The sequence below is a fragment of the Moschus berezovskii genome, chromosome 10 (genome assembly GCF_049115385.1).
Source record: "Moschus berezovskii isolate FMDL1 chromosome 10, NW_MosBer_1.0, whole genome shotgun sequence".
NCBI lineage: Eukaryota > Metazoa > Chordata > Mammalia > Artiodactyla > Moschidae > Moschus > Moschus berezovskii.
This window is the reverse complement of record NC_142469.1, coordinates 59,466,589-59,488,577: the sequence shown is the minus strand read 5'-3', so window position 1 is coordinate 59,488,577 and position 21,989 is coordinate 59,466,589.

Here is a 21,989-nt window from a genome sequence, read left to right as displayed (position 1 = left end):
CCACTGTTTTCCCATCTATTTCCCATGAAGTGATGGGACCAGATGCCATGATCTTTGTTTTCTGAATGTTGAGCCTCAAGCCAACCTTTTCACCCTCCTCTTTCACTTTCATCAAGAGGCTTTTTAGTTCCTCTTCACTTTCTGCCATATGGGTGGTGTCATCTGCATATCTGAGGTAATTGATATTTCTCCCGGCAATCTTGATTCCAGCTTGTGCTTCATCCAGCCCAGCGTTTCTCATGATGTACTCTGTGTATAAGTTAAATAAGCAGGGTGACAATATACAGCCTTGACATACTCCTTTTCCTATTTGGAACCAGTCTGTTGTTCCATGTACAGTTCTGACTGTTGCTTCCTGACCTGCATACAGGTTTCTCAAGAGGCAGGTCAGGTGGTCTGGGATTCCCATCTCTTTCAGAATTTTCCAGAGTTTATTGTGATCCACACAGTCAAAGGCTTTGGCATAGTCAATGAAGCAGAAATAGATGTTTTTCTGGAACTCTCTTGCTTTCTCCATGATCCAGTGGATGTTGGCAATTTGATCTCTGGTGCCCCTGCCTTTTCTAAAACCTGCTTGAACATCTGGGAGTTCACGGTTCACATATTACTGAAGCCTGGCTTGGAGAATTTTGAGCGTGACTTTACTAGCGTGTGAGATGAGGGCAATTGTGCAGTAGTTTGAGCATTCTTTAGCATTGCCTTTTTTGGGGTTGGAATGAAGACTGATCTTTTCCAGTCCTGTGGCCACTGCTGAGTTTTCCAAATTTGCTGGCATATTACTCAGCTATTAAAAAGAATGCATTTGAATCAGTTCTAATGAGGTGGATGAAACTGGAGCCTATTATACAGAGCGAAGTAAGTCAGAAAGTAAAACACCAATACAGTATACTAACACATATATATGGAATTTAGAAAGATAGTAACGATGACCCTATATTCGAGACAGCAAAAGAGACACAGATATGAACAGACTTTTGGACTCTGTGGGAGACAGCGAGGGTGGGATGATTTGAAAGAATAGCACTGAAACATGTATATTATCATATATGAAATTGATCTCCAGTCCAGGTTCAATGCATGAGATAGGGTGCTCAGGGCTGGTGCACTGGGATAACACTGAGGGATGGGATGGGGAAGGAGGTGGGAGGGAGGGTCATGGTGGGGAACACATGTACACCCATGGCTGATTCATGTCAATGTATGGCAAAAACCACCACAATATTGTAAGCCTCCAATTTAAAATAAAAAGAATGGTCATCAAGAATCATGAAAATATGCAGAAAGACTCAAGAGGGAGGCCAAGTAAGTAAACCCAAAGAAGAAATTCAGAGGAAAGTTAATGCAGGAAATGAAAGAATTTCTCAAAATTAAACAGAACTGCAAATTAATACATCAGGTAGATAAAAGGTTTTGTGTCGATAAAAAAGGGTGATATTTAGAATGAAGAAGTCTTAATTAAGATAAATTGTTGAAACAAAATTTCTACAGAAACTTAGAAGTGAACAAAAATGTCAAGAAGATGAAAAATGTGAGAGAAAAGCTAAGAACTAACAGCATCAAACCAAGATCTCACATAGCTAATTAATATAAGTTTCATAAGAGAATAGGAGGAAGGTCATGAACATAAAAAATATTTTTTTACCAAGAAAGTTTTTCAAAACAAAAGATTGTACTTTTCCAAATTGAAAAAATTACCAGTACACTTAATTTCTTTAAACATCCAAAACAAAGTATATTGTGTCATGACATTTAGAATACTGTTAAAGAGGTGATCTTAAAAAATTAATAATAAAGAGATCACATCCAAAGATGGAGAATCAGAAATACTTCAAGATTTTCAAAACCAACACCTGATGATTCAGAGAGGAAATGATTTTCAACCTAGATTTTTTTTTCATTTAAGTATAAAAGTGAAATAAAGATATTTGCAGTCATGCAAAGATTTACAAAATTTCCCTTCACTTCTTAGGCAGCTGTTGGAAAGGAGTACATAATGAAAAAGAAAATTCTATACAAGTATTCATGCCAAATTTTGACAAATAAGCTGTTTCCTTATAATATAAGTAATAGATCATCTGTATAGAAAGGGGAAAGGGAGGCAGTCTATACATGATAAATCAACAAATTTTGAGTATTGTTACTTAAAATTATAAGGCAGTCAATAAGTAAAATAAAAAGGGATAAAATTATATTGAAAGCAGGAAAAGAGAAGGAGGTTGGTATAAGTGAAATGAAATTTTATCACTGAGAAAAGTCATAGATCATATTTGAAATCAATACTCAAAAACAGTTTTATAAATATATCTTCTTATGCTTACAACTGAAATTTGGATCTATAATGATGTACACAAAGAAACTGCTCATTTCCCATTTTCTCATGGAAGCAAAGTTCTAAGAGATGAGTAGATTAAGAGAGATGTTTCAAGTTACACTGACTTGTCAGAGGGTGTCCATTAAGCGTCACATCCTAAATATTAGGAGCAAAGTTCCAGGGGCAATAGAAGCCTGCACTTGATATCAGTTCAGTTCAGTTCAGTCGCTCAGTCGTGTCCAACTCCTTGCGACCCCATGAATCACAGCACGCCAGGCCTCGCTGTCCACCACAAACTCCCGGAGTTCACTCAAACTTATGTCCGTTAAGTCGGTGATGCCATCCAGCCATCTCATTCTCTGTCTTCCCCATCTCCTCCCACTTGATATAGACCACTCTTAATCTCTGGCTGCCAACACTGGTAGCATCTTGGGCAGGATATGAAAGAGAATACAGTACACCCATTGACTCCAGAGTATTGTGAACAAAGCAGAACTAGAGTACATATCGAGAAAATGATAACAGTTAGAACATATGATCCTAAGTATGATTCAGCTCCACCCCATGGGTAGCCCAGTGGAGCATCCACAGGGATAGAGTAGCCATGTCTTTCACTTCCAGAGGCAAGAATCACTAGCTGGGTCAAAGGAGGGCTGATCGTAATTATAGGTGTCATGTCCAGCATTTCGCAGTCAAATCTCTTTTGGAAAATCTGAGATATACAGGAAGTGGGGTGTGCTGAGAGCTTGCCAGTCAGTTAGATGAATCTATTTGCTCTGTAGGCCTAGGCACAAGCTGTTAAAGCAAGTCTTCCTTATAAATCCTCCAATTCAAAAGACGGAATGGTAGGTAATTTCAAAGAGGGCTGATGGGACCAAATCCAGTTGCTCTTAAGGCTAAAAAGAATGAGTTCACCATTGGATTTAATAGTCACTTCATAGTGCTATGTATTCCTGATGGAGATTTGCAGTATGAAAAGGCAAAAAGATGGCGATACAAACCGCTCATATCCCTGATTGGTGATGTGGGAAAGTAAAAATAAATGTAAATGTCTTCCAAGTTAAAAAAAAAAAAGACCTAAGGGAACATTTTTTCTATCTAAGATTTTCACACACCATATTCCTGAAACAGTTCTATCAACAGTCCCTAATGGAACTGTGAGAATTCTCTGGATCCCACGTTGAATGACAGTTGCAGAAAGCTCTTTGCTGTTATCAGCCAAGCCACAGATAACTGTGGAAGCATGCCTTTTTGTAAGTGACATCCCTGAAGACTCCAGGCTTTGTGAGTGAGAAGCATCTCAGTGGGGACAGCTGCAGTCCGTGGTTTCAGATAGCACATGACAGCGCACTTTCCTCGGATGACATTACACACACATCCCACCCACACCGTCCTGTAACATCTATATGAATCAGAGAAAGAAGAAAACGCTATAATCAAATATGAAATATGAGGGATATAATTTGTGATTCATAAATCTGAGTTCTATTTGTCCTGCAACAGGAAAAAAATTTTAAATAGAGGACACCGTGGCAAGATCTATCATGAACATAGTGAATTTTCCTTCCCTAATTGTGATTCCTCGAATCTGTGGTAACCTGTGAGGAAGCGGAGATCCTGTGACAGGCTCCACTCCAAGTGCCAAGGTTTTTTCTGATTTCAGACGATGTTCGTGTGGTCCTTGTTTCCAATTTAAACAATGACCCCTGAGTGAGATTATGCTTGATATTTCTCTCTTTATTTATCTCACTCTCTTTTCCTTTGTCTCTTCCTGATCATGTCCCCAGACGTTGACCTGCCTGCATGGCAAGGGGATCCTTCATCATAACAGTCCAGTCACTCAGTCACGTCCAGCTCTTTGGGACACCATGGACTGCAGCACGCCAGGCTTCCCTGTCCATCACCAACTCCCAGAGCTTGCTCAAACTCATGTCCATTGAGTCGGTGATGCCATCCAGCCATCTCATCCTCTGTTGTCCCATTTTCCTCCTGCCTTCAATCTTTCCCAGCATCAGGATCTTTTCAAATGAGTCTGCCCTTCACATCAGGTGGTCAAAGTGTTGGAACTTCAGTTTCAGCATCAGTCCTCCAATGAATATTCAGGAATTATTTCCTTTAGGATTGACTGGTTGGATCTCCTTGCAGTCCAAGGGACTGTCAGGAATCTTCTCCAGCAAGTCAGTTCAATAGCATCAGTTCTTCAGTGTTCAGCTTTCTTTATAGTCCAACTCTCACATCCATACATAGACTGCTGGAAAAACCATAGCTTTGACAAGTTGGACCTTTGTCGGCAAGGTAATGTCTCTGCTTTTAATATGCTGTCTAGGTTGGTCATAGCTTTTCTTCCAAAGAGCAAGCGTCTTTTAATTTCATGGCTGCAGTCACCATCTGCAGTGATTTTGGAGCCCAAGAAAATAAAGTCTGACACTATTTCCATTGTTTCCCCATCTATTTGCCATGAAGTGGTAGGAATAGATATCATGATCTTCATTTTTTGAATGTTGAGTTTTAAGCCAGCTTTTTCACTCTCCTCTTTCACTTTCATCAAGAGGCTCTTTAGTTCCTCCTCACTTTCAGCCATAGGGGTGGTGTCATCTGAATATCTAAGGTTATTGATATTTGTCCCAGCAATCTTGATTTCAGTTTGTGCTTCATCCAGCCCAGCATTTCACATGATGTACTATGAATATAAATTAAATAAGCCGGGTGACAATATATAGCCTCAACATACTCTTTTCCCATTTTGGAACAAGTCTGTTGTTTCATGTCCAGTTTTAACTTTTGCTTCTTTATACTCAAACAGATTTATCAGAAGGCAGTAAGGTGGTCTGGTATTCCCATCTCTTTAAGAATTTTCCAGTTTGTTGTGATCCACACAGTCAAAGGCTTTGGCGTAGTCAATAAAGCAGATATTTTTCTGGAACTCTCTTGCTTTTTCTATGATCCAATGGATGTTGGCAATTTAATTTCTGGTTCCTCTTCCTTTTCTAAAAGGAGCTTGAACATCTGGAAGTTCTCAGTTCACCAACTGTCCAAGTCTTATTGGAAAATTTTGAGCATTACTTTACTAGTGTGTGAGATGAGTGCAATTGAACTTCTTTGGCATTGCCCTTCTTTGGGATTGGAATGAAAATTGACCTTTTCCAGTCCTGTGGCCACTGCTGAGTGTTCCAAATTGGCTGGCATATTGAATGCAGCACTTTCACAGCATTATCTTTTAGGGTTTGAAAGAGCTCAACTGGAATTCCATCACCTCCACTAGCTTTGTTCACAGTGATGATTCTTAAGGTCCACTTGACTTGGCATTCCAGGATATCTGGCTCTAGGTGAGTGATCTCACCATCGTGATTATCTGGTCATGAAGATCTTTTTTGTGTAGTCCTTCTGTGTATTCTTGCCACCTCTTCTTAATATCTTCTGCTTCTGTTAGGTCCCTATCATTTCTGTCCTTTATTGAGCCCATCTTTGCATGAAATGTTCCCTTGGTATCTCTAGTTTTTTGAAGAGATCTCTAGCCTTTCCAGTTCTATTGTTTTCCTCCATTTCTTTGCATTGATCACTGAGGAAGGCTTTCTTATCTCTCCTTGCTATTCTTTGGAACTCTGCATTCATATGGGCATATCTTTCCTCTTCTTCTTTGTCTTTAGCTTCTCTTCTTTTCTTAGCTATTTGTAAGGCTTCCTCAGACAACCATTTTGCTTTTTTGCATTTCTTTTTCTTGGGGATAGTCTTGATCACTGCCTTCTGTATAATGTCATGAATCTCCTTTTATAGTTCTTCAGGCACTCTGTCTATCAGATCTAATATCTTGAATCTTTTTGTCACTTCACTGTATAATCATAAGAGACTTGATTTAGATCATACCTGAATGGTCTTCCTTGGTGGCTCAGACAGTAAATTGTCTGCCTACAATGCCTACCATGTGGGAGACCCGGGTTCAATCCCTGGGTCGGGAAGATCTCCTGGAGAAGGAAATGGCAAACCACTCCAGTATTCTTGCCTGGAAAATATCATGGATGGTGGAACTTGGTAGGCTACAGTCCATGGGGACACAAAGAGTCAGACATGACTGAGCGACTTCACTCACTTCACTGAATTGTCTAGTGGTTTTCCCTACTTCAAGTCTGCATTTTGCAATAAGGAGTTCATGATCTGAGCCAGAGTCAGCTCCCCATCTTGTTTTTGCTGACTGGATAGAGCTTCTCCATCTTTTGCTGCAAAAAATATAATTAATCTGATTTCATTACTGACCATGTGGTGATGTCCATGTGTAGAGTTGTCTCTTGGACAACTGTTGCTTCAAGTGGGTGTTTTCTATGACCAGTTTGTTCTCTTGGCAAAACTCTATTAGCCTTTGTCCTGCTTCATTTTGTACTCCAAGGCCAAACTCGCCTGTTACTCCAGATATCTCTTGACTTCTTAGTTATGCATTTCAGTCCCCTATGATGAAAAGGACACCTTTTTGGGGGTTAGTTCTAGAAGGTCTTCTAGGTCTTCATAAAACTGTTCAATTTCAGCTTCTTCGGCATTACTGGTTGGGGCATAGACTTGGATTACTGTGATATTGAATGGTTTGCCTTGGAAGCAAACCAAGATCATTTCTGTGTTTTTGAGATTGCACCCAAATACTGCATTTTGGACTCTTTTGTTGACTATGAGGTCTACTCCATTTCTTCTAAGGGATTCCTGCCCACAGTAATAGATATAATGGTCATCTGAATTAAATTCATCCATTCCAGTCCATTTTAGTTCACTGGTTCCTAAAATTTCAGTGTTCACTTTTGCCATCTCCTGTTTGACCACTTCCAATTTGCCTTGTTTCATGGATCTAACATTCCAGGTTCCTATGCAATATTGTTCTTTACAGCATCAGACTTTACTTCCATCACCAGTCACATCCACAACTGAGTGCATTTTTTCCTTTGTGCTCCATCTCTTCATTCTTTCTGGAGTTATTTCTCCACTCTTCTCCAGTAGCATATTGGGCACCTACAGACCTAGGGAGTTTTTCTTTCAGTGCCATACCTTTTTACCTTTTCATTCTGTTCATGGGGTTCTCAAGGCAAGAATACTGAAATGGTTTTCTACTTCCTTCTCCAGTGGACAACGTTTTATCAGAACTCTCCACCATGACACATCTGTCTTGGGTTGCTCTACGTGGCACGGATCATAGTTTCACTGGGTAAGACAGGGCTGTGGTCCATGTAATCAGCTTGGTTAGTTTTCTGTGATTGTGGTTCTCATTCTGCCTACCCTCTGATGGATAAGGGTAAGAGGCTTATGGAAGCTTCCTGATGGGAGAGACTGACTGTTAGGGAAACTGGATCTTGTTCTGACTGGCAGGGCCATGCTAGTAAATCTATAATCCAATTTTCTGTTGATGGGTGGGGCTGTGTTCCCTCCCTGTTTTTTGACCTGAGGCCAAACTATGTTAGAAGTAATTAAGATAATGGCTCAGTTAGTTCAGTTCAGTCACCCAGTCGTGTCCGACTCTCCGCGACCCCATGAATCACAGCACGCCAGGCCTCCCTGTCCATCACCAACTCCCGGAGTACACTCAAACTCATGTCCACAGAGTCGGTGATGCCATCCAGCCATCTCATTCTCCGTCGTCCCCTTCTCCTGCCCCCAACCTTTCCCAGCATCAGAGTCTTTTCCAGTGAGTCAACTCGTCGCATGAGGTGGCCAAAGTATTGCAGTTTCAGCTTTAGCATCAGTCCCTCCAATGAACATCCAGGATTGATCTCCTTTAGAATGGACTGGTTGGATCTCCTTGCAGTATAAAGGACTCTCAAGAGTCTTCTCCAACACCACAGTTCAAAAGCATCGATTCTTCGGCGATCAGCTTTCTTCACAGTGCAACTCTCACATCCATACATGACCATGGGAAAAACCATTGCCTTGACTAGACGGACCTTGGTTGGCAAAGTAATGTCTCTGCTTTTTAATATACTATCAAGGTTGGTCATAACTTTCCTTCCAAGGAGCAAGCGTCTTTTAATTTCATGGCTGCAATCAGCATCCACAATGATTTTGAAGCCCCCAAAAATAAAGTCTGACACTGTTTCCACTGTTTTTCCATCTATTTCCCATGAAGTGATGGGACCAGATGCCATGATCTTTGTTTTCTGAATGTTGAGCTTCAAGCCAACCTTTTCACTCTCCTCTTTCACTTTCATCAAGATTTGAGTTCCTCTTCACTTTCTGCCATAAGGGTAGTGTCATCTGCATATCTGAGGTTATTGTTATTTCTCCCAGCAATCTTGATTCCAGCTTGTGCTTCTTCCAGCCCAGCGTTCCTCATGATGTACTCTGCATAGAAGTTAAATAAGCAAGGTGACAATATACAACCTTGACGTACACCTTTTCCTATTTTGAACCACTCTGTTGTTCCATGTACAGTTCTAACTGTTGCTTCCTGACCTGCATACAGGTTTCTTAAGAGGCAGGTCAGGTGGTCTGGGATTCCCATCTCTTTCAGAATGTTCCACAGTTTATTGTGATCGACAAAGTCAAAGGCTTTGGCATAGTCAATGAAGCAGAAATAGATGTTTTTCTGCACTTTGCTGGAGCGGCTGTGAAGAGATTTTCCACGACCAAGGTAAGAGAAACCCAAATAAGACGGTAGGTATCGCAAGGGGGCATCAGAGGGCAGACAAACTGAAATCATAATCACAGGAAATTAGCCAATCTGATCACATGGACCACAGCCGAATGTGGTCCACTGGAGAAGGGAATGGCAAACCACTTCAATATACTTGCCTTGAGAACCCCATGAACAGTAACAAAGGGCAAAATGATAGGATACTGAATGAGGAATTCCCCAGGTCGGTAGGTGCCCAGTATGCTACTGGAGCTCAGTGGAGAGCTAACTCTAGAAGGAATAAAGGGATGGAGCAAAAGCAAAACCAATACCCAGTTGTGGATGTGACCAGTGATAGAAGCAAGGTACGGTGCTGTAAAGAGCAATATTGCATAGGAACCTGGAATGTTAGGTCCATGAATCAAGGCAAATTGGAAGTGGTCAAACAGGAGATGACAAGAGTGAACATAGACATTCTAGGAATCAGTGAATTAAAATGGACTGGAATGGGTGAATTTAACTTGGATGACCATTATATCTACTACTGTGGGCAGGAATCCCTTAGAAGAAATGGAGTAGCCATCATGGTCAACAAAAGAGTCCAAACTGCAGTACTTGGATGCAATCTTAAAAATGACAGAATGATTTCTGTTCGTTTCCAAGGCAAACCATTCAATATTACAGTAACCCAGGCCTATGCCCCAACCAGTAATGCTGAAGAAGCCGAAATTAATCGGTTCTATGAAGACCTACAAGACCTTTTAGAACTAACACCCAAAAAAGATGTCCTTTTCCTTATAGGGGACTGGAATGCAAAAGTAGGAAGTCAAGAAACACCTGGAGTAACAGGCAAATTTGGCCTTGGAGCCCAGAATGAAGCAGGGCAAAGGCTAATAGAGTTTTGTCAAGAGAATGCACTGGTCATAGCAAACACCCTCTTCCAACAACACAAGAGAAGACTCTACACATGGACATCACCACATGGTCAGTAATGAAATCAGATTAATTATATTTTTTGCAGCAAAATATGGAGAAGCTCTATCCAGTCAGCAAAAACAAGATGGGGAGCTGACTCTGGCTCAGATCATGAACTCCTTATTGCGAAATTCAGACTTGAAGATAATGGCTACCTCCTTCAAAAGGACTTGAAGTATCCAGTGCCCCTAAACCTGCAGCAGGCCACTATCGACCCACACCACCACTGGAGACTCCTGGACACTCACAGGCAAGTCTGGGTCATTCTCTTCTGGGGTCACTGCTCCTTTCTCCTGGGTCCTGGTGCACACAAGATTTTTTTGTGCCCTCCTAGAGTCTGTTTCCCCATTCCTGCGTCAGTTCTATAATCAAATCCCACTGTTTTCCAAATCAAATTCCCTCAGGGTTTTAGTCCCTTTGCCAGATCCCCAGGTTGGGAAATCTGTTGTAGATCCTAGAATTTTCATAACAGTGAGCAAGCTAAAAAGTGAGAGAGTGCTGGCAAGATGGATGCCACTGTCTTTTGGAATCAAATCACAGAAGTCATAAGCAATTAATTTTGCTGTATTCAATTCATCAGTTGCAAGTCCCTAAATCCATTAGAGGAGAAGGAGGTGAATACCAAGAGGTGGGGATCATCATCACTGGGGGTCATTACAGAGACTGCCTATCACTCATGTTTATGGTGAGAGGATGGTAAGTGTTTTCAGAGGTTGGAGGAGAGAACCAAATACTGGAATACATGTCAGAGCTGCCTGACTCTATGGCTCACCCACTATAAATATACATCTGTTCTTTTCTGTCTCTTTTTATCCAATATTCTAGAGTCTCACTTTGTCCTAAGAAGGACAAAGTATAAGTTCTATACTCATTGAACTCTTGGACTTTAACCACTAGCCTGACTGTCTAATTTTCTGTCCAGACAATAGCAGAAACTAAAATTTATATCTTGTATGTGTACAGATTACAAAGCATTTCCCTGTAAGGAACTGGGTTTCAGGAAGAAACATAACCAAAATGCAGAAAAGCAGTGGTCAGAGAAGTAGGAGCTTCCAGGTAGTGTATGATAATAGCAATGAATAGTTTCAAGCATTCAATGGTCAGCCTTGTATTTCCCTCTTAAAATTATAGTCACCAAATCACCACTGAAGATCCAGGCTGTTATTTGCAAAATGCAAAGTTTTATCATTTGGTTCTTTTACTAAGTACAATAAATTTGATATAATTGATTACTATAATAAACAGAGTTGTGAGAGTTGTAAATTTTAAATAGAAAAGTAGCACATTTGCTTTTAATATAACCATAGAAACTGAATTAATATCAGGCTTCTTTGCTTATTAAGGTCAGGTTCTGACAGTGGTTGCTATGGTTGTGTTTGATGGTTTTCATTGACTGCATAACAATTAGAAACATTGTTTTCTCAAAAGTGATTTTTCTAGTAACAGGGAACTGAAGTGAATTCAGGTCCAGCCACATTTTGTGCTTTGATTCATCACTTCTTTCACAGTCATAGTCATAGCAACACATAAAATCAATCAGCAGAAAATGCTTATTTATGTCACATATGGATTTTCTAGCAAATAGCTTATGAAAACATCTTTCATGTAGATAATAACTAAGAATAAAAGTGGACTGTCTGATTCCAAGGAATGACAGTCTGATGTTGCTTTAATCATGAGTAAGTAGTCTATCTTTAAGAAACTAACAAGTAAGGACACAAGTTGTGGCTCACATGACAAGATAAATAGGAAAAAGAAGAGAGAGTTATTTAATTCTGTTTTGTGTATTTCCCCCTCCACCATACCATAGTGCATTGATCTGGATGTCTTTTCATTTCAATAAAGGTATTTAAGTGACAGCGATGAACAGTGTTTGTATTCCATGAGCAGTCTCTCACAGATTTGGATTACATGCAGATGAAAAATAGCCCATATGGCTTTTGAACAAAATGAATGGCTGCAAGCCCTGAAAAAATCCAGTGGAAAGGTTAGCATGCTAAAAGGTTAATTAAAATTTGACTCTGCAGGATGGATACTTTTATTTATAGAACCTTCAGCTAATTTTCAGCAGCCATGTTTTCTTCTAATTAAAATAATATGAACAGCTAATAGCAATCAGCTTTAAAGAACTGAATATTTCAGAGAAAGAGATGATTAATAGGCTTTTCAATAACCATTTTACAGTAGGTGTCTCCACTAAAGAGAGCACATAAAACATTTGTATTCAGCGATTGTCTGGTTCAAATGTCAGGAAATATTAAGTTGGAAAAAATGAGAAGCAAATTATTTAAAGCTGTCTAAAATAAGTCATTGATATTACCATGTAAATTTGGTATTTCCCTAAAGGTTTTGGAATCATTCTCTGACATGACATAACTCATAAACTCTGAGAAAGTAGATCATTAGAAGCATTATTTTTTAATGAGAATTTCTTTATATATTCACATACATAAACATATGCCAGGAAAGCAGCAACAGTTTGTCATGGAAACATTATGAACACATTCAGATAGATATAGAGATAAGTAGATAAACAACAAGAAACATTTCATCATTATAACTTCTATAGGATTAAGCAATCTTTTCCTCAAACCGTTGAGAATGACTCAAGAACTAGATAAAAATATGAAGTAGAAAAATGGAAAACATCTTTTAAAACTATATGCAAGGGAAGTAAAGGTTTGAAAAGAAAGGAAAAGAACATATGAGAAATAAGTTTCCCCGATAAGTGTCTACTCCCATTGTGGCCGAAGAAATAAATCCATCCCCTACTCCTCACCCAATTTCTCTTTTCCTCTTCTTCCTCAATGATAAAACCCTTGAATTTGAGTCGGGTATATTACCTTTTCAATTAAAACCACATATTGCCACCTTCTAGGGAGCTAACAACCACCAATAGCTTGGTCCTGGCCAATGGCGTGCAAGTGGCCACAGTGTCTGTGTCTCCTGTGCCCAGTCCATTTTCTCCTTTCTGCTGACTGAAATACAGAGGTACGTGCTCTGGCTGCAGCAAACCTCGGAGGCAATGAGTGAAGCTGGGGATGCGTGCTTATAAGACTGAGCAATAAAATAAAAGGAGCCCTGGGCTCTAACATCATGGAAGGTCAATTTAGGCCTGAATTGTTCTAACTTGTAGTTTAAGAGAGAAAGCAGTTTCTCCCTTTTAAATTCACTGTTGTTTTTGTTGTTGCCTCTTTAGGGTGAACCAAATCCTAATTAAATCACTCTAAGATGTGAATTTATTCTAGAGAAACAAGTCCAGCAACATTTCCACAGTGTAAGATATACTATCAAACTTAAAAAAAAAAAAACCAAACATTTAGTCTCCATGGAGAGACAGAAATGCACTAAACCAATTATTCTCACTTTTCATGTACATCAGAATCTCCTGGAGGGCTTGTTAAAGTACAGATTTCTGGACCCCCACCCCTAAAGATCTGATTCAGTAGGTCAGGGTGGGGCTAAGAATTTACATTCCTAATCATGTCCCAAGCGATGCTGATGCTGCCAAACTAAAGGACACATCCTCGGTCTCATTGCCCCAGAATACACCTCCACTTCTAATATATGCAAAAGACAACTGTGCCTTACCCTATCAGGCTATTCTAATTTCTAAATGTCATGCAAGGCCACTTCCAACCTCCTGGAATACCTTACCATTCACTTAACAAGCTCCATGTCTTCATTATTTTAAATTGATACAGCTTATAAAAATAGTGAAATGAATATAATGTAAAATTATGTCTTTATTCTTTATTTACTTTAATAGATTTAAGTTCTACCTCAGAAATCATGTAAAATATAAACAAATTATAGTAATGAGGGTGGACTGGAGGGAGGTAGTATAATTACCAGACCATTTGTTTCTGAATCATTTATTCAGAATGATTTCTTGCTCAGAACCTAGAGCATTTATTAAAAATGGAGGTTCTGGGTTCCATCTTGTAACAACCGAGACAGAGTACCCGACAGTAGGATATAGGAATCTTTTCTTTAACAAGCTCCCCAGGGGATTCTTATGAACCCAAATGCTTTCCAATTGTTGATCTTGTTGGAAGGTCACCAGAGACACTAACTCAGACTCTCGGAGGAAATTTTTTAGCCTGACTGAGCATGAAACCACAGCCAGAATGACCTCCATTATGCTGTAGGCAAAAAACTTGAAACCCACTTGTAACCAAAGGGTAGTTGGCGTGAGATTGCAAGCAATCACCAAAAGAAAATTGTCAAAATAATGGAATCCTTCTATTGAATGCTTGTTTGAAAAATATTCTTCCTATCCAAATTTATATAAATAATATGAAATCCACCCATCTTGTCACAAAAGGTATTCTTCTATAGAACTTTTGCAGAAGCCACTAGCAGAGATATTCATATTCAGAAGAAAGCAGAGAAACTCTCGTTCCCATTTCTTCAACAGTTAGTTCAGTTCAGTTCAGTTGCTCAGTCGTGTCCAACTCTTTGCGACCTCATGGACTGCAGCACGCCAGGCTTTCCTGTCCATCATCAACTCCCAGAGCTTGCTCAAGCTCATGTCCATCAAGTTGGCAATGCCATCCAACCATCTCATTCTCTGTTATCCCCTTCTCCTTATGCCTTCAATCTTTCCCAGATGAGTCAGTTCTTCGCATGAGGTGACCCAAGTATTGGAGTTTCAGCATCAGTCCTTCCAATGAATATTCAGGTGCAGAGAACTAAATAGATAAGAAACAAGACATATAAATGGCGAACAGGTAAGAATCTGATCATGATTTCCATCTTTTAAAATCTTTTGGGGCTCCCCATGCTCATAGATGCTGATTGCAGCCATGAAATTAAAAGACACTTACTCCTTGGAAGGAAAGTTATGACCAGCCTAGGTAGCATATTAAAAAGCAGAGACATCACTTTGCCAACCAAGGTCCGTATAGTCAAGGCTATGGTTTTTCCAGTGGTCATGTATGGATGTGAGAGTTGGACTGTGAAGAAAGCTGATTGCCGAAGAATTGATGCTTTTGAACTGTGATGTTGGAGAAGACTCTTGAGAGTCCCTTGGACTGCAAGGAAATCCAACCAGCCCATTCTAAAGGAGATCAATCCTGGGTGTTCATTGGAAGGACCTATGCTAAAGCTGAAACTCCAATACTTTGGCCACCTCATGCGACGAGTTGACTCACTGGAAAAGAGTCTGATGATGGGAGGGATTGGGGGTAGGAGGAGACAGGGACGACCGAGAATGAGATGGCTGGATGGCATCACCGACTCAATGGACATGAGTTTGAATGAACTCTGGGAGTTGGTGATGGACAGGGAGGCCTGGCGTGCTGTGGTTCATGGGGTCGCAAAGAGTCGGACACGACTGAACGACTGAACTGAACTGAATGCTCATGAGGGGAAGTTCAAGTTCCCTGGTAGAGCCAGAAAGGACTCTTCATGACCCTTCCCTTTATCATGCCTCCAGCTTCATCTCTCACTGTCCTCCTCTCACTAGCACCATATCAAACTACTTGCAGTTTCCCCTAATGTGCCCTATTCTCTCATCTCCAGGCTTTCTCCTCTGCTTGGGAAGTCCTCTCTGCAAATCTCTACCCGCCCACAGCTTTTGTCCCTGAATGACTCCCACTCAGCTGTCAGGACTCATGTCAGTACACCGTTTTGTGGAAGTCTCATCTAAAACCTCCACCCTCCTCCGCTCATTTTTTTTTTTTAATTGTAGTATGATTAAAATGTTGTGCTAGTTTTTGCTGTACAACAAAATGAATCATCTATGTGTACACATATATCCCTCTCTCTTAACCTTCATTCCCACCAACCCCATCCCACCGCTCTATGTCACCACAGAGCACTGAGCTGAGCTCCCTGTACTATATAGCAGCTTCCCACTCAACAACTATTTTACACGTGGTAGTGTATTTATATCAAACCTAATCTCCCAATTCATCCCCCCTCCGCTTCCTCCCCTGTGTCTACATGTCCATTCTCTATGTCTGCATCTCTATTCCTGCCCTGGAACTAGGTTCATTTACTCCTATTTTTCTAGATTCTACATACATACATTAATATAGGATATTTGTTTTGCTCTTTACTAATAAGTATAACTACTATTTCCTAGCTCAAAATTATAAACTGTAACTCCTAGCAATAAGGAACATTTCTGAACAATAATTCATCCTTGATATACTTTTCCACCCTATCGTGTGATCACAAGGAGTATTAAACAGTGAGTGATATCCTGAGGAAAATTTTAAGGAACAAGGACTTTTCATTGCTGCTCACTCCATCTAGCTTTCAGGAATGGGAGAAGACTCCAAGACATTCTTGGAGACTTTGTCTCAGACATTTTGTATCCACCCTATCAATCTTTTTATGGCTCTACTAAGGGTCCAGAAGAACCTGGCTTAGGGACTTTTTATAGGTAGTGGGCCAGAGTATATAACCAAGTTGGTATGGATTGAGAAGGTTTTTGCTACCTGCAGCCTCAAAAAGTGGGAGAAAAAAAGAAAAACTTTACTCAACCAGAATGCTCTTATTGCCACAAGACACTAACAGGACTTCATATTCTAGGTGTTTCCCCTTGAGCTCTACTTAATTTCAGCTCCCTTCAAAGCTTGCCTATTCTAAAGCCAATCTCAAATTCCCTACTGAAAAAAAAATAGTTCATTCAGATATCAGGAAGCAGCCAGATGAACATGGCATATGGAGCTCAGAAGCAGAAGCACCAGCAGAGAACAACTTAAACCAGAGGATTCAGGCAGAAAGAGATGTCCCAGAGGTGTTATTGGACCCAGCTCTATTTATGGTCTCCGCAGTATTCTTGTGTTCAAGTGCTAGTCGGCACCTTCCTGTGCCAGGCATCCAGCCAGCCTATTATAAACAGCCTCAGGCCAGGGAGAGATGCACTTTACCTAACTAACTTAGGTGACCTAGCCCCTCTGCCTCCTCTAGCTCACCTGCTTTCCAGGGTTCTGTTTTGACAAATGTGCTGCTCTGGCTCAGCTCTCCATTAAACATTCAATCCTGGTATGCAGTCTTTTCTTCTCTCTGTGCATAAATACCCTAGGTCTCAAATTTGCTACCTGGCTTCCATGACTTCAGAATTTTTATGTCTCCTGTTATGCCATGATGAGGGTACCCCAGTAGAAGGGTTCTTTTCTTCTACGACCCTTCTCAGTAGAAGGTTGTTTTCTTCTACGACCTTGCTGTATTTTTGTTTGGGGTCACCTCTATACATTTCATGCCATTTTGTGGACTCTGTGCCTCTCTAAATGTTCCAGGTTGAAAAAATAACTTCAGGTGCTGAGGAGTAGCAATACCAGAACTGACCAGATGAAACCATCAGATGGAGGAACCCCATAATGTGGGGACGTGGGTAAGGTTCTTCCTGGAATATTATCTCATAAATACCTCATGAATTTCTTGGTCCTCCTGTCGTTTGTCCCACTAGGTCCTCTTATATTGTTCCGGCAATATTCATATGATGATATGGATATTACTTATGGTTTTAAATTTCTTTTTTTTTTTCCAATTTTATTTTTTTCAAGTTGAACAGACTAATTTCTTTAAACAAACTTACTTATACTCCAGAGTCCTTTAAAAACTTAATAGCATTTATACATTGAAGGTATTTGATTTTCTTGTAACTAGCACTTCAAATGCAACAAGCATTTGAAGCAACAAGCATTTGACCCAACAAGTAAAACTTTCTACAGTTCATAACTTTTATAAATAAAATAAATTAAATGTACAGTGAATAAGTTCTCTGAAATATTTCAATATTTCTGCAGGTTTAGTAACATCGTAAAATACATTTCAACTAAAATTCACAAATCTAAAAACCTGTTAGGCATTTTTAGGCGTTTTAAGATGGAAATGAAGACCAATGTTACATCGTAATATGCCAATTACAAATAGTACTTCAAATAGCAAATACTACAGTTTGTCCCAAACTTTAAAAACTATTCATGAACTCAACACTGAACTATTGATGGCTATGAGAATTGTTTCCTAGCCTTTTTGAAAATTTCAACCCATTTACGTTTAAGGTAATTATTGATAAGTACGATCCCGTAGCCATTTTCTTTATTGCTTTGGGTTCAAGTTTATACACTCTTTCTGTGTATCCTGTCTATAGAAGATCCTTTAGCATTTGTTGGAGAGCTGGTTTGGTGATGCTGAATTCCCTCAGCTTTTGCTTGTCTGTAAAGCTTTTGATTTCTCCTTCATATTTGAATGAGATCCTTGCTGGGTATAGTAATCTGGGCTGTAGGGTATTTTCTTTCATCACTTTAAGTATGTCTTGCCACTCCCTTCTGGCCTGAAGAGTTTCTGTTGAAAGATCAGCTGTTATCCTTATGGGAATCCCCTTATGTGTTATTTGCTGCTTTTCCCTTGCTGCTTTTAATATTTGTTCTTTGTGTTTGATCTTTGTTAATTTGATTAATATGTGTCTTGGAGTATTTCGCCTTGGGTTTATCCTGTTGGGGACTCTCTGGGTCTCTTGGACTTGGGTGATTATTTCTTTCCCCATTTTAGGGTAGTTTTCAACTATTATCTCCTCAAGTATTCTCTCATGGTCTTTCTTTTTGTCTTCTTCTTCTGGGACTCCTATGATTTGAATGTTGGAGCGTTTAACATTGTCCCAGAGGTCTCTAATATTGTCCTCATTTCTTTTAATTCGTTTTTCTTTTTTCCTCTCTGTTTCATTTATTTCTACAATTCTATCTTCTAGTTCGCTTATCCTGTCTTCTGCCTCTGTTGTTCTACTGTTTGTTCCCTCCAGAGTGTTTCTGATCTCATCTATTGCATTATTCATTGTATATTGACTCTTTTTTATTTCTGCTAAGTCCTTATTAAATCTTTCTTCCATCTTCTCAATCCTTTTCTCCAGGTTATTTATCTGTAACTCCATTTTGCTTTCAAGATTTTGAATCATTTTCACCATCAAAATTTGAAATTCTTTATCAGGTAAATTCCCTATATCTTCTTCTTTTGTTTGTGTTGGTGGGCAATTATCTTGTTCCTTTACTTGCTGGGTATTTCTCCGCCTCTTCATCTTGCTTATATTGCTTTGCTTGGGGTGGCCTTTCCCTTTTCTTGCAGTTTATGGAGTTCTCTTTATTACATAGTTTCTTCGCTGTGTGTGGGGTTGGATGGGTGACTTGTCCGGGTTCCCTGGTTAGGGAAGCATGTGTCGGTGTTCTGGTGGGTGGAGCTGGATTTCTTCTCTCTCCTTTAGAAGACAATGGGCTGCTTTTCTGGGAGCCTGATGTCCTCTGCCAGTATTCAGAAGTTGTTTTGTGGACTTTACTCCGCGTTCAAATGTTCTTTTGATGAATTTGTGGGGGAGAAAGTGGTCTTGCCATCTTATCCCTCCGCCATCTTGTTCCTTCCTCCCCAGAACACTGGACTCTTATATTCCACTTGGTCGTGGAGTATCTCTTCCCAGCTGCTCCAGCAAGGCGCAGCCACTGTACCTTACCTTGGATGAGGGGTATCTCCTCAAGGCCACGCCTCCTGCTTTGAATGTAGATCAGCTCCTCTCGGCCCTCCGGTGCCCAAGCAGCCACTGCCTCCTGAACGTGGTACAGCTCCTCTCGGCCACCGCCCTAACCCTGGGCGCAGGGTAGCTCATCTCAGCCACGATTCTGCACGTGGTCGGTTGCGCCGGAGCCAGGCGTCACCCGCGTCTGCGCCGCCGGAGCCGGGCCGGTTTTAAATTTCTTTAAGCATTTGATCAATTTAATTTTGGACTGCTTTTTATTACTATCTGCATTCATTAATTTGGAATTATAAAATTCAGCTTTGCATTTATTACTGAGATTTATTTCACTTATTCTTGTGCAGAAAGAGTGCTATTCTCTTTCCTAATCCCACTAGGTGAAATATAAACCTACATGATGATTGGAAATATTTCTCTCAGCATACTGGTCACCCTTTTAGAAACTTTCATCTCTTTATAGTCTATACTTTGAAAAATCTCTTTGTTTTACAGTTCAAAGTAAATTCATCATAGAGGATGCCAGCTTAGAGCAAAGGGCAATAAATGCTTCTTTATCCAAAGACCAGGAAAAGCATTAATTATAACAGAATGGTGCAAACCTCACTAATCTGTTTCAGAAATATCTCTCAGTTCTTTTCCACTGGGATACAATCTAATGTTATGCATTCATATCTTGGCCCCACTGTTGAAAATAAGATGGTAATAGCCAGTGATATTCCTCAGGCTAAATCTGTCTAAAGTTTATGCTAGCAGACTTGACTTGTGATAGATTTAACTAGCTTATACCCACCTTTCTTTCCCTCTCTCTCTGTTTCTCCCCACCCTCCACCCTACCTCCACCCATCTCCTCCCTCTCTCTCACAAACACACACACACATACACACACACAAAGTCACTATCCAGATCCAAAAGAATATTAAATAATATTAAAATAGATATTTAGATGACCTATGTGTGCTTGCATTCTAAGATGCTTCAGTCTTGTCCAACTCACTGTGACCCCATGGACTGCAGCCTGCCAGGCTCCTCTGTCCATGGAATTCTCCAGGCAAGAATACTGCAGTGGGTTGCCATGCCCTCTTCCAGGGGATCTTCCCAACCCAGGGATTGAATCCATACCTCTCCTTTCTCCTGCGTTGGCAGGTGGATTCTTTACCACTGGGCCACCTGGGAAGCTCCAGAATCAAATATCAAGGAAACTCCACTTTCTTCTTAGAAACTAAAAATTTTAAACTTAGAAAATTTAACTTGCTAAAACAATCTAAGTTTCCTGATGGTATTTTTCCCTTTTCACCTTATTTTTGACACTCAAAATTCCAAGGTAAGAGAAATAAGGCAAAATTCCTAATGGCTCCTTTCTGATATTTGAGGAAGTAGTTTTTAAATGCCAGTTGTCATCCAGCAGTGCAGTGTTCCAAGGCTGGCTGGCTGTCAGACCAGTTTTACTGTTACTAGTAAAAACTGTTCCTTATTTTTTTAGTCCTTCTTGTGTTTGGATTATATTGAGAGTCTTGTCGATTGATGAAGCAAATAGTTTTGGCCATTTTTCACTAGGAAAAAGATAAGCTTATATTGAATTATTGAATCAAAATATGAAATCAAATGATTATTTTGCTTAATTTCTCTTCACCTTTGTGATTAGAACTACTATCCCTTATGTTTCTCAATCCCACAAATACTCTTGTTTTGTTAATATTTCTTTTTTTCTGAAATTTATTAGATTTGCACGTTATTTTCAAATTTCAAAACAAATATATTCCTATAAATTCTGTGAAAATGAAAAAAAGTTTTCAATAAAGCCCCTGCTCTGAATATGCTAGTTTAAAAATGTCAAGTCACTTAATCCAAGTCCCAGGAGAAATTTTCTGTTCCCATTTTTAAGTCTTATAGTGAATCCAAGTTTGTGTGAGTTAATTGATTGGGCTGGTAAAGAATCCACCTGCAATGCAGTAGACCCTGGTTCTTTTTCTGGGTCAGGAAGTTGCCCTGGAGAAGGGATAGGTTACCACTCTAGTATTCTTGGGCTTCCCTGGTGGCTCAGATGGTAAAGAATCCACCTGCAAAGCGGGAGACCTGGGTTTGATCCCTGGGTTGGGAAGATCCCCTTGAGGAGGGCATGGGAACCCACTCCAGTATTCTTGCCTGGAGAATCCCTATGGACAGAAGAGTCTGGCGGGCTACAGTCCATGGGGTCTCAAAGAGTCGGACACAACTGAATAACTAAGCACAGCACAAAACTCCACAGTCATCAGGGATCATTTGACTAGCATAGAAAGAAAAATCAACCCAGAATAATTGATCAGTGAAAATTTTCTAACCAAGGATGACAGGTTATATTTATGTTAAAGCTTTTAGGAAATCTCTTTGCTGTTTTCTAATGTTGGGATAAGATTGTGAACCTATCTTTTCCTTCCCTCTCATATCTTCTCATTTCCAAGATCAGTTGGTAAATGAGTTCCCATCATTTGTGTCTGAGGTTACATCTTTGAGTCCTGTATGACAGAATCAGAAAACTTGTGCAAAACAATTACACTCAAAGAGCACTGTCATGATCAATAAATAGACACAGCAAAATTAATCAGTCACACTTACCATGGCAGCAAATTCACCTTAGTTATTTGACTAAGTCAGAGTCATTTATT